Raw genomic sequence first — 12,573 nt, forward strand, 5'->3', positions numbered from 1 at the left:
TGCATCTAGAAGCATGTAGGTTAGTTAGGGCACGACTTTCCAGCCTTAACTACGAATTAGGACGCTTGATTGATTCGAGTTAATTGATTTTCGGGCTTATAGAGATTAGTTAATTCGCACCGATTGAGTAGCTATGCATGCATAATTCGAATATATGATATTTTGGCTGAAAACAATGATTTAATTTACATTGAATGATTACTTGATCCAAGAACTAAACGAATCACTTTACTTTTTACTTGCATATTTTTAATCTCAAAACCACAAACCAAAACCCAGTTTTTACTGTTTTTCCACGGTCAGATCTAACCCAAAAAAAATAAATTAATTCTTTGTTTCTCTGTGGCAAAAAAAATTAATGCTTTGTTTCTCTGTGGTTCAATCCCACACTTATCATTGTTACTACATCTTTGTAGTAATAGGAGTAGTTCGTATAATTATAAATTTTCTTTTGTTTTGCTTTAGAGTCGAATTAACGACATCGATTCTCGAGGGCGAACAAACGTACATATGAATACATTTAGTTTTTGAGTTTTACAGATAAATACAATAAACTAAGGCATCACGTACCTATGGTTTGCCTTTAGATATCACATACCTATCCTCAGGTATTACTTACCCATCCTTAGGTATCACAGACCCATGGGTTTTTCTCCCGCTTGCCCTAGATTATACAATCCGTAGTCCTAGTCTCAGTAGGTGATCCTCAAAGACTTTAGCTGAGAGGATTGCTGTAAACATATAAGTATACAGCGGACTTTGATTCAAAACAATATAGGGAATGCATCTTATTTCCGCAACTTTTTGTTTCTCGATCCTATCACCAAGGCTGGATGACTTAAGTTTCCACTAAGCCCAAATTATGGTTAGGTTGTCATACATTCCTTCTAAAGGAACTCTAAATTAGAGAACCAATGAGTGGAAGCGGATCGTTTTAAAGTCCATTGAGAAAGAACACAAACATTTACAGTCAAGAAGAACAGATTATGCATAACGAGTAAATTACAACATGATTCTTAAAGAACAAATAAGGGACCGAGTATGTTTTGAAGAACCCTTTCTTCAAGTATCCCTCGATCGTTCAGCAACGCGTCCAACAACATGAACTTAAATGCAACGATCAGAATTCGATCTCAATGAGCGAGTGGATGAATCTCGATCACAATCGAGTACAACTCGACCCTCGAACAGAACTGAACCCCACAATAAAGTTGCCTTGGTACTCTTGATGTGAGAATCCAATAGTTGTGGGATCTGTATGACTTTGGATAGAGGAATGAAGGAGGTAAATGATCGAGTAGATGATCGAGTATGCAACAGAAGAAGGAAGTTTATCGTATAGACTTGATACTCGATCGTGTAGAAGAAGAAACCTATCGTATAGACTTGCTACCGTTGGGAATGTCCTAGAACTCGCAGTTCATGTTAAATATTCCATTTTTATCAATAACAATGACTTTTTGATTTTGCATCTTATTATGAAAATCCAATAAACGCATCCTTGGCTATAATCTGAATGTTGTAACTTTATGTAATGACATAAACAGGATCAAGTTGACAGTATATAGCCTAAATGGTCTAATAAGTATATGGATGAAATTGGGTATCTCATCCTGGTAACATTATTGGATGCGGTCCCCTCTGTAGTTGTTACAAGAAGTTGTAAGGTGCTACAAACGATGTGATCCACAAATTGTTCATGTTGAGACATGAGAGTGGAGGCATCCTACGCAATGAGTTTGCATATAGACTGGACCACGAAAATAGTCACTTTTCTTTATAACGACCGTTTACTATTAAAACTAACTATTTCATTTATAACCTAGGTTAACTCGATCTTAATTCTAAGCTAGCTATGAACTTCTGTTTGTTCGGGATTATCCTTTGATCTGCAAATGGTGAGAGTAGTCCAACAGCATTGCTAAATAAGCTTACCATTTCGGGGATAAGACCGGATGAATAGCTGGGGACATAGCCTTGCAAGATGGAATTCACTCCTACCCTATTTAGGGTGAGCATATAGGTTGTTCTCTTAAGTACTGACTCCAGGTCTTGAACAATCGGGGCCCCGCCTTCTCATGATAGAGAAAAGATTTGATTCATAGAGATATGAATCAGAATTGTTCATTAGAGGATCGGTAGGAATTTAAGAAACAAGATGTATTCACAAGGGTCAAACAGTATTTTTGACCTAGCTGTGATTATGAACAACCTGTGAAGAATCGACTTACTGATTATGGTTATTAAATGGACATAATATATCTACAGTGAGGGGAGTTCAACTATGGGCTATAGTGGAGTGTCCCATTAGTTAACGAATGGGGGTTAGATCGGACTAATGAGTTTAACCGATTAATCTCGAATTGTTGGAACGCATGATCTGTAGGTTCACGAGGTCCCCCTACTAACTCATAAATGGATAAGCTTTAGAGTAGCTTGAGAAATTCATTTGAAACATTCAAATTAAATGGAACAAGAGAATATATATTAAAATATGATTTAAATATATGAAGATGATTATTGTGCAAAAATTAATTTAATATTTCATATTAAATTAATTACTATTTTTAATTAATTTATGAAATTAATATTGGAAAATCAATTTTCAATGAAAATGGTTTTGAAATCACTTTGTATTTTAAAAGAAAAATAGAAATCGGATTATGCATGTTGCACAAAATGGAAAATGCACATTTTCCATCATCTTAATCTTCATGCTCACACAAAAGCCATTGTCTTCTCTTCATTAATTCTCCAAGCATGAGTTGAAAGCCATGCACTTCACTTCTTTGCATGTTCATCTACAATATATAAAGAAGTTTGGAGTCTTTTGAGAAGAGAGAAGGCAGAAATTTTGAGAGAAAATCTCTATGAGAAGAAAAGGGTTCTTCCTAACCGGCTATTGTGTTTCTTCATTGTTCTTCATCTTTTCAAACTGTTCTTGAGTCCTACAACTCTGTCTAAAGCTCCAAGAGGATAGTAGGCAAGGCTTTGAGGTGGTTCACGGTGATTTTTGGTGAAGATTGCCGCTGTTCAATCAGATTCTTTGAGAGTTCTTCACAGGTATGATCTTGAAACCCTCTTTTTAGAAGAGCATGCTATAGATTCTCTGCCAAAACTAGTGAATTTGAATGCTCATGGATCCTTGATACTTCCGCTGCATATTATTTAACTCTTTCAGCTACTCGATCGTGTAGCAACAAGTAACTATCATGTAGAATACTCAACACTTGATCGTTTAATTTGTGTAATACTATCCTTTAGTAAAACTCTTTTACTCGATATTTTTTTTTTTGTGAGACGATACAAATGAAAATGATCTTAAGATTTGGAAAACTATTTTCCTTTTTATCTCACATTTATCATAAATTGTAAATAACACCTCACTCAAGACGGTTATTAAGAAAAAATAATTAATTATCACATAATTAATATATTATAAATAAATATAATTACTAACTTATCATATTATATTTACAACCTATAGTTTTAATATTGCATCATATGCAACATATAAACCATAGTTCTTTTTCTATTTTATGGTATTTAATATAAATCATATTTATATTAATTCATCCAATCAAATAATGTATCAAATATATCATATCAATTATATCACATATAATTGAATTAATTGAATTATATCATATATAATCAAATTTCTTCTTGTTAATTTGAACTCTTCAAACTAACCTAAAATCTGATTCTCAACTTGAACCCATTGAGCTACTAAGGAGATCTTATGGATCTGTAGCTTGAAGCTCCAACAGTACGTGAATAACTGACTAAACTCTTTAATCACGAGATCCACCATCCATTAACTATCGGTCATTCCATTAAAGACCGACAGTTGCACTCTTCGCACTACAGATATATTTTTGTGTTCATATAACCAATCAACAGTGCGATGACCCTTCACAAATCGCTCGTAAGTACAGTTGGGCCAATTTACCGTTTTACCTCCGTAGTTACATCTAACTCCTTAAGTACCACTGATTCCTCTAATGAACAATAAATCATAGTCCCACTATGACTAAGTCCTCTCTTCCCAAGAGGGGGTGTGGCCACTATGTGTGGAGACGTGCGAGCGGAAGTGTCCTATACAAAGAGTTTGAATAAGATCTGAACCACGAGATGACTGGACTTTGTATATAACGCCGTTGATACTAGAGACTTGCATTTCACCTAAACGACTATAGGTGACACGACCTCGATCCTAAGTGTTTTGGGAACTCTTACTTTTGAGAGTGGTCCTTTGATTAGTATGGGTGAGAGTGGCCAAATTGTCAACTCAACATGTCTACCTTTTTAGGGATTTGTCTAATCTGGGAGCTGGGAACTCAATCCACAAGATGAAATTCACTTATTTCCCGAAGCAGGGATAAATAGAGAGATTGCTCCCTTAAGGGTTGATTATGGGGCTTTTGAACATAGTGGTCACAATTTCTCTTTGGAAGAGAAGACTCGGTCATAGTAGAACTATGACTTATGTTCATTAGAGGGATCAGTGGTACTTAAGGAGACAGATGTAACTATAGTGACATGACAGTTATTGGCCCAGCTGTACTTATGAGCGATTTGTGAAGGGTTATCACACACTGATTGGTTAAGATGGACACATAATATATCTGTGATAAGGAGAGTTCAGTCGTCTATCTTTAATGAAGTGTCTAGCAGTTAACGGATGGTGGATCCCGTGACTAAAGAGTTTAGTCAGTTATTCATGTACTGTTGGAGCTTTGAGCTACATAAGGTCCCTTTAGTAGCTCAATGGATTTAGTTGAGGATCAGTTCTTGGTGTTGATTTGAAATGTTCAAATTGACAAGAGGTATTTTGATTATATATGATATAATCGCTTTAATGTATGAGATACATCTAGTAGAGGATTGATGTAAATAAGATTTACATTAAGTACCATGAAATATAAAAAGAACTATGGTTTATATGTTTCATGAGATGAAATATTAAAACTATAGGTTATATATATAGTATGATGAGTTGGTTATCATTTATATTTATAATAATATTAATTATTGGTTAATTAATTATTTTTCCTTAATAACCAATTGAGTAGGTGGTTATTTGATTTTCATGGTAACCGTGAGTTAAAAGAAAAATTGTTTTCCTAATTTTAGTAAGTTTTTACAAAAGTTTTTTCAAACGTAGGAAAAAGTACTTTTTGAGTTTTTTCTATCAGAAAAAAGAAAACTCACGGCGCTTGTCAAGTAAATACGAATTTACTAAGCGACAACGTGTTTTAATAAACGACCGTGTATTGTTTGTAGGCAATAGACACCGAGCTAAACAATGAGCTAAACGATCGCGTAGCTTTTGCTATATGATCACTTAGCTTTAGCTAAACGATTGGGCATCTGTCTATACGATAGGTCTCTATCTTTTCCCACTTGCCCGATCGTGTACAATATTATTCTTTCCTCCTTCGTCAGCCTCATTCCAAGTTTGAACAGAGCCCACCCTCTGGATTCTCACACCGAGAATACCAAGGTAACCTTCTTGGTGGTGTCATATTCATCTCGACACCGTCGAGATTCTATGGAGGTTGTTCGTGTTGCTAAGGAACTCGTGACTGAGGCGATCGTTGAGGACAAGCGCGAAGTGTTCGTGCAGAGTTGCAGTCGTGTTGTTCGAGCATTCGAGGTTGCTGTGTTCTAGCGTTCGTGAGTAAGGAGCGTGAAGACGAGTCTACAAATGTTCATAGAGTTTTCTCCTTGTTCATTTGTAGTTATTTTGTATACGACTGTAATTTGTAATGTTCATTCATGATTGTAATTTGGAATGATCTATATTCCGCTGCTCATGGAAATCTCGAGTCCGATTTCCTTCATAAGGTCATGTCACTTATAGTCATCTTAGTGAAATGTAAGTCTCAATTATCAACAACGTTATATAAAGAGACTAATCATTTCGTGGTTCGATCTTATACAAACTCTTTATATAGGATACTGATGCGTGGTTAATGCGATGAAATAATTGTCTATAATGGGATGGTGGAATATGCGTGGTGCATGCAAGTTTTCTCAGCAAGATCCAAGTATAAATTCTACTGAGTTGCCTGGTAAGCCGAAAATCGAACACAGGGACTAAGGAAACAGTATGCAATGGTAATTTTTGAATACTTTGCGGTAACAAATAAATCAATGCGTTGGTTAGTATGTTCTTTAAAGTGTAAAGTCTATGCAGAAGATTTGAGAAAAGAGTTAATAATACGAAAGTACAATGAGCATGCAAGGGAACGGGTTGAGAAGGGATTTAACTAATACTTCCTAAGATTGCATTCATGTTATGCGATCATGCTACATATATATAACAACAAGTCATCTTTCAATGCAAATGCTATGGCTTCTAGTTTTAGAACGCATGAGATGTATGCGATGATGTCTATAGGACCCACGTCTAAGCCTCTATTCTTGTCTATGTGATGATGAATGACACACACATACACAAGGCGACAACATACTACCATAACCTATTTCTAGGGTGCATGCGATGCATGTTGACAAATAAAGCTTATCTCTAAGTCTCTATCTCTTGTTTATGTAGATCTAATCTTGCTTTCTCAAGTCTAGATTCTAACCTAGCTCTCTCAAGTCTTAGGTTCTTTCTTTATACTCTCTCTCGAGTAGCTCTAAAGGGGTGATGGATGCAACATAAGACAAGATGATCGCATGCAATGAAGATCCTAGGTCATGTTAGCTAAGTACTTCTCTGCTCATTCGAAGGTTTAGTTACTCATGCGTATTGTAAAGAGAGTGAACAGATGTAGAAATGCAAGTTCCATTCTATATATGAAATCGAAATACAGAATGACAAAGTGAAATAAAGATAAAGAGCCTGGTAGCAATTTCTTGCTTCCCAAGGCTTTTACACTGTTCTTCTTTAGTCTACTCAAAAGATATTCTTGCTTTCGCAAGAGTCGACCCTCTCTCTGTTTTCCACGCTCCCTGGCACTCTCTCGAGCTGACCAAGACGATCTTCTGACGTCTTCTCCCTTCTCTCACCTCCGCCTTCTAAGTATAAGAAAACTATGAACAAGGCTAACTATCTTCTATATGGTGAATCTCCGAACTGAGCGAACTCCTTCAATGAAGGTGGCCTTTGGTATTTATAGAGCTTCAAGGTGAAGAGCTTTTTCTCTCAAATGAATGCACTGATGGGATGTCATTAATTCTCTGTCTGATGCGCTGAATAATTGTCACCGAAAAGTTGAATGTACTTGTTACAGTGTCGTTAATGGCTTGTCAACTTAATTCGGAATCGACCATCATCAGCTTTCCATCCCATCGTGATTTATTAAGCTTTCACCTTGATGCACGGGCTCTTTGTGGCCACCTTCTTGAGCAGATTTTTGCGAACGCAAATGATTGCATAGTCTTGCGGTCGTAATCTCTTAATGCGCTCAGACGTTAATTTCTTTGGATCACAATTTCGCCTTGCGCCAACGCATTTTCTGCACAAAATACATAAGTTAGTTGTTTTTAATGCGATGGACGCATGCGATCGCAATGTTATAAACTTAATGCTTTTGGACGCAATTTTATATATTTTTACCATCCCAATCCTTCATTGTTTTATATCTTTACATTGTAATAACATGCATTTCTGCCCATTATCAGATACTCTCGCTCACATGTCTCCACATGAATGATCAGGACCAGACCATTTGTAGCACTTTACAACACTTGTAACATCTACAAAGAGAACCGTATCCGTAGTGCCATCAGGATAAGGTATCCCTCATTTATCCATCTACTATAGACCATTTAGGTTATTACTTAAGGAATGATCCACTTGTATTTCTCCACATACATGTTTTAAGTTACATAAAATAACCACAAATCTTAGTTTATTGGATTGAGTAAATGCTTATAAAATAACACTTATTTTATTAATAACAATATGTTTACAAACTACGAGACTACCAGGAGATTTAGGACACCATTCCCAACAATTTCTCATTTGTTCTAGAGCCTCGGGAGACTAATGTATAATACAGAACAGTAAAAAATACAATACACTAGGGCATACTCTATACCCCAATAACATCTCCCACTTGCCCTAGACAAGGTGTCGTATATCCCATAGACCCAGACTCTCTAGATGACCCTTGAACACCTTAGCCATGAGAGCCTTTGTAAACGGATTAGCAACATTGTGCTCCAACGCGATCTTCGTGACAATCACATCACTGCGATGCACAATCTCCCGGATCAAATGATACTTCCGTTCTATGTGCTTGCCTCTTCGGTAACTCCGAGGTTCCTTAGAATTTGCCATAACTCCACTGTTATCACAATAAAGTGTGATCGGCAAAGGCATATTTGGAACAACTTCCAAATCAGCAAGAAACTTCCTAAGCCAAACAACCTCTTTAGCAACTTCACAAGCAGCTACATATTCGACTTCCATAGTGGAGTATGCGATGCATCCTTGCTTGATACTTCATCATACTATAGCTCCTCCATTCAAAGTGAAAACTGACCCTAATGTCGATTTCCGAGAATCTCTATCAGTCTGAAAGTCAAAGTTTGTGTATCCTGTAAGGATCAAACCCTTATCTTCATACACGAGCATATAATCCCCCGTTTTCTGAAGATACTTAAGGATTGTTTTGACCGCGTCCAGTGATTTAATCATGGATTGGACTATTATCGACTAACAATCCCTACTGCATAGCAAATGTCAGGTCTAGTACATAACATTACATACATAAGGCTACCAACAGCTGATGCATAGGGAACCCATATCATTCCCTCAACCTCTTGAGGTGTCTTAGGACACTATTCCTTAGACAAAACTAGTCCATGCTTGAAAGGTAATAAACCATTCTTGGAATTCTGCATCGAGTACTTGATGAACATCTTGTCAGTGTACGATGCCTGAGACAAGGCCAATCTTTTGCTCTTACGATCTCTTATGATCTGGATCCCTAGAACAAATTGTGCCTCTTCAAAATATTTCATTTGGAATTGGGCAGCTAGACATTTCTTAACATCAGTTAGAAAACCTACATCATTCCCAATGAGTAGGATATCATCCACATACAGTACAAGGAAAGCTACTGAGTTGTTGATGATTTTCTTGTAAACACAAGACTCATCAACATTCTGATCAAAACTATATGATTTAATCGCACTATCAAATCTTATATTCCAAGATCTAGATGCTTGTTTCAGTCCATAAATAGACCTATTAAGCTTGCAAACTTTTTGCTCTTGATCTTGCTCAATGAATCCTTCTGGTTGAGTCATATAGATGGTCTCCTCAAGATTACCATTCAAAAAGACAGTCTTGACATCCATTTTCCATATCTCATAATCATAAAATGTGGCTATGGACAGGAGAATCAGGATAGACTTTAACATGACAACAGGTGAGAAAGTTTCTTCATAGTCCACTCCCTCAAACTGGGCATAATCATTTGCCACAAGTCTAGCCTTAAAGGTATGTACCTTTCCATCTACACCTTTTTTCCTCTTGTAGATCCATTTATAACCTATAGATTTGACCCCATCAGGTTGATTCACAAGCTCCCATATAGAATTGAAGTCATAAACTCCATTTCCTGATTCATGGCTTTAATCCATTCATCTTTGTCAACATCTTCCATTGCTTGCTTATGAGACAACAGATCCTCAACTTCATCATCAGATATGATTTTTTGGGCTTCTGTTAAACCCATGTAGCATACAAGTGGGTTCACAGCCCTCCCACTACGTTGAGACAATCCTAACTCTTGAGATGGTTGATTAGATGATCTGACATCAACAACTCTTGTTGAACTATCAGCCGGTTCAACAACTCTTATTGAAGTCTCAGCAACCTCATTAGAAATATCATTTAAAACAAGCTTACTTCGTGGCTTATGACCCCTTATGTGGTCTTCTTCCAAGAAGATAACATTTGTCGATATAAACACTTTATTCTCGCTTGGATCATAGAAGTATCCACTTCTCGTTTCTTTGGAATAACCTACAAAGAGGCAAACTTTCGAACAAGGTTCCAACTTTTTAGGGTTTGCCACAAGCACGTGAACTGGACATCCCCAAATCCTGAAGTGGCGTAAACTACCTTTACGGCCTCTCCATAACTCAAAAGGCAATTCAGAAACACTCTTTGAAGGAACATTGTTCAAAACATAAACTACAGTCTCTACTAAAAATCACCAAAACGAGTCTGGAAGATGAGCAGATCAAACCATGTCCAACAAGGTTCTGTTTCTCCTTTCTGATACACCATTCTGCTGAGGTGTACCTGGGGCTAAGAGTTGAGATGTGATTCCATGTTCTATCATATAGTTATGGAATTCTAAGTCCATATACTCTCCACCACGAAGATCGTAGTGTTTTTATCTTTTTATCTAACAAGTTTTCAACTTCAATCTTACATACATGGAATTCTAAGTCCATATACTCTCCACCAAGAAGATCGTAGTGTTTTTATCTTTTTATCTAACAAGTTTTCAACTTCAGTCTTATACTCCTTGAACTTTTCAAGAGTGTCAGACTTATGTTGCATTGGGCATAAATACCCATATCTTGAATAATCATCTATGAAAGATATGAAATATTCATACCCACCTTGTGCTCTTACACTCATCAGACCATAGAGGTCTGAATGTATAAGCTCCAAGATTTCCTTGGCTCTATAACCTTTTCCAGTAAAAGGTCGTTTGGTCATTTTGTCTTTAAGGTAAGATTCACATACTGACAAAGAGTTTTCTTCTAAACCATTTAGAAGTCCACATTTCACCAACTTCTCAATCCTATTGAGATTAATGTGACCTAACCTTAGATGCCAAAGATGAGCATTTTCTTTAGGAGAAACTCTTGGTCTTTTTACAGTTGTTGCTGTTTTGAACATTTCAGTATTAAACAAGGCTTTTATGACTAACGACCTTAGTACATACGAGTTATTTTCCATTTAACCAAAACCAATCTACATACCATTCTTAAAAATAAACACTTTATTCTAAAAAAAAGGAGATAAAATAATTATATTCAATCAGACAAGAAACTAAAATTAAGTTCCTTTTATTATGAGGAACTACATAAATATTATCCAGTAACAAATACTGTTTCTTGTCAAAAAATAACTTGAGTCTGCCTACAGCAACAAATGAAACGGCCTCACCAGTACTGACTCTAAAAGTCAATTCTCTAGATTCCAACTATTTCCAAGAACTAAATCCTTGATGGGAAGAACATACATGGTCAGTAGCACCTGAATCAAGTATCCAGGCAGAATCATCATTCTCTACCAAGCACATCTCCAAGACAAACAAATCACATTTATCGTCGTCGGATTTCTTCCTTTTATGAAGAGCAGTGGGATCGGTATCAGAACCTATACTATAAACTCCAAGTTCCATTTCAGAGAACAATTCTCGTCGATGAACTTTATCAAAATCAGCAACAATTATTTTCTTTGTTAGTCCATTGACATTCAAAAAGGACTGGAGATTATCTTGGGAACTCACATCACTGGTTTTATTGTCATCAACCCCATTTTGCTCAAAAAGTGAGAACTTACATTCAAACAATTCTTGCAACGAGTCCATGATCTCACGTGCAATGACCATGTTCTCAACCCTTTTGCCCAATGCATCAGGTATGCCTGCCAAAATGTGAAGTCAGGCCATCGAAGTAGCCTTCATCCACACCTCATATGCATTACGAACATTTCGTGGTGCATCAGGGGTCGGGACTTGAGGACACTCCTCAAACATGACAAAATTGAGGTCGTTTACCACGAAATATATTTTAATAGACTATTTCCAACACATGTAATCAGTCAAAGAAGAAAATGCAACAAACGAAAAATCAAGCATTGACATGTTGCTGAAAAAACAAACATATTGATCTACGTTAGATTTTTAGCAATTACTCTTTAAAACAAACAAATCCAATCAGGTTTAGCAACATCTAAATGAACCTCGTATTACATCTAGTTTTGCAATGACGCTTCAAAGGTTTAGGACAAAAGCCACCAAAGGATAGTCAATTTATCCCTCTACTAAATTGAGACACTCTCAACCAATCATAACACCAGAACAACTCTTGTTCCTATAACGACTAGCCATCATTGATTTGGTCAAGAAATCATTAGCTTGCTTAACAATTTCCTGAAAGTGTGACTCTCCATTTTTTATCATAGAGTTCCACCCTACAGGGATATATAAGCATACAACGAAAGTAAACATAATCAATAAACACTCTAATTACATGTAATTTGAGTTTTAAAGCATGCGTTTTCAGAAAATCACAAGTGGGTTTCATGTTACATACCTTTGGATGAATTCTTCAAATTCCAAGCTGTTCTTCACTCAAATTCAACTTCAAATCAACCGTGAATTACCAAGAGATCTTTTCTACTATTCGCAGACTTGAATTTGAGTGGTAGAACTCAAATTTGAGTGAATTTGTTGAAGGAGTTTTGTGGGTTTCAAGAGGAAGAAGAAGAAGACAGCTGAAACCAGTTTTTAGCAACTATCTCTCTAATTCATAAAATTTAGGAGTTTTATTCACTTTCATCATGCAAGCACTGGTGAATCT

The sequence above is a fragment of the Benincasa hispida genome, chromosome 9 (assembly GCF_027475165.1).
Source record: "Benincasa hispida cultivar pf3 chromosome 9, pf3_genome.v1.1, whole genome shotgun sequence".
Classification (NCBI taxonomy): Eukaryota; Viridiplantae; Streptophyta; class Magnoliopsida; order Cucurbitales; family Cucurbitaceae; genus Benincasa; species Benincasa hispida.